We start from the raw sequence: 2,142 nt of genomic DNA on the forward strand, positions 1-2,142 counted from the left end.
CAAGGCTACACAGAGAAAGCTTAGCTTAAGAAAACCAAACCAATCAAACCAATGAACTGGCCTTACACTACCCTAGACATGAAAAAAAAAATGCAAGCAAGTCAAAAAGTAACTTCTATAACTCTACCAGAAATCAAGACGTTAGGTTTCTGTCACACACTGATTGGGGAAGGTGAAAGCAGACCTGATGAAGAAGCGATGGCCGCTGCCGGACGGTGGGATACAGGAGGTCAGGGATACAAAAGGTCCTCTCAGATAGATGCATAGGACCAGCGTCTTACCATCAGCATCCCAGTTAGACTCCTGTAGAAATCATCAGGTTGATCTCACAATGACTATGAAACTAGAAACTGCAGCAAGCCCTTTCTTAAAAACCAAAGTCAGGGACCAGGGCATGGTGTAGCAGGTAAAAGCACTTGGCACAAACTCATGACTTGAGCTTGGGTTACCTCCGAGCCCTCCCACCACGAAAAGCCCTGTGTGGTGCCTGCAATCCCAAGACTCCTGCAACAAGGTAGGAGGAGGAGCTAGAGCCTTGCAGAAGCTCACAGCCTGGAGCACGGAGAACAGCAAGAAACGAGAGACCTTGCCTCAAAGTGGCTGAAGAGGCAGGGCGGACGCGTGGGTTGTCCTCTGAATTTCATGTAGTATTTGCATCCTCATGTATGAATTTGTACATATATACCCCATACATACATATATACGAAATAAATAATAATTTTTTAAAAGCTGGATGTTGGACAGGGTGGCGCTCCACTACAATGCCATCAGCCTTGTCAGATAGAGGCAAGATCAAGAGTTCAGGGTTATTTTTGGCTACAGAGTGAGATCAAGGACAGCCTGGGTTATGAGATCCTGTTCCCAAACAAGTAACAACAACAGTAAAGTTGGAGGACTGGTACTACATGGTTTTATAGACTTACTATAAAACTCAAGTAGTCAGGAGAAGTAAATGTTAGGGAAAGGCTAAACATTTCGATGCAGGGAAGGAATAAAGTCCAGACATAGACCTACACCTGTGTGGTGAGTTGTTTTTCTTAAACAACGACAAGCCAATGGGAAAAAGATAACCTTTTCAGCAAATGGCACTAAACCAATTGCAAAAGCCAAAACAGCAACATCCCATGCACGCCCTGAAGCCATACAAAAGTTAGCTCAGAAGGAGGCTGAGCCCAGGTCTGAGGAGATTGCTCATGGTTAGGAGGACCTGCGTTCCAGTCACAGCATTCACATTGTTAGAGAATGAAGACAAAGCAACAGCCTACGATATTCTCAAATTAAATTTCTAATTCAGGTCTTGTATCCAGAATGTATAAAGAACTTTCCAGGCTCAGTGATCAGGAAACAATACATTTAAAAACTAGATAGCAGATGTGGGCAGGGAGCCCACCAAAGAGACAATACAGAGAATAAATATTAAACACATACGATCCGTCAGCCTCAGCACTATGAGAAGTCACGTCTACAGCAACAGCTAGGATTTTTTTTTTGTTTTTAAAGAAAATCAACAGTGATCATGGTACATACTGCTGAAGACATGGGGCAACTGGAACTTGAGCTGTTTTTGTTGGTGGGAAAGCAGAATGCAGTCACGTTGGCAAGAGTTTGAAAGTTTCTTCTAAAACTGAAAATAGAAGGTTGGGCGGTATCAGAGGGCCACGCCCCAAGACCTGATTGGTCCTCGGGCCTCAGGAGATTGAGAGCACCAACTCCAGGGAGTTGTCCTTCGACCTCCACAGGTGCTGGGACCCACCCACCCCATGAATCTGTTACTGGGTTCTTTGTTTGATTGGTTGGTTTTTTGGTTTTGTTTTGGTTGGTTGGTTCGGTTTGTTCTTTTCCAAGCAAGATTTCTCTGCATAGTTCTGGCTGTCCCGGAACTCACTCTGTAGACTCGGCTGGCCCGGAACTCAGAGATCTGCCTGCCTCTGCCTCCTGAGTGTTGGAATTAAAGTTGAGTGCCCCCAACCTCCCGGCTTTCTGCTTTAAGACAAGATTTCTCTGTGGTCTCAAAGTTTCCAGGCCTCAGCCTCCCAACTACTGGGGATACCAGGCATGTCATCACGATTGGCTATGAGTGAGTCTAATATACAATTAAAAAAAAAAATTTACAATTAAAAAAAAAAAGACTGACCAACCAAT

This window comes from Micromys minutus (genome assembly GCF_963924665.1).
Source record: "Micromys minutus genome assembly, chromosome: 28".
Classification (NCBI taxonomy): domain Eukaryota; kingdom Metazoa; phylum Chordata; class Mammalia; order Rodentia; family Muridae; genus Micromys; species Micromys minutus.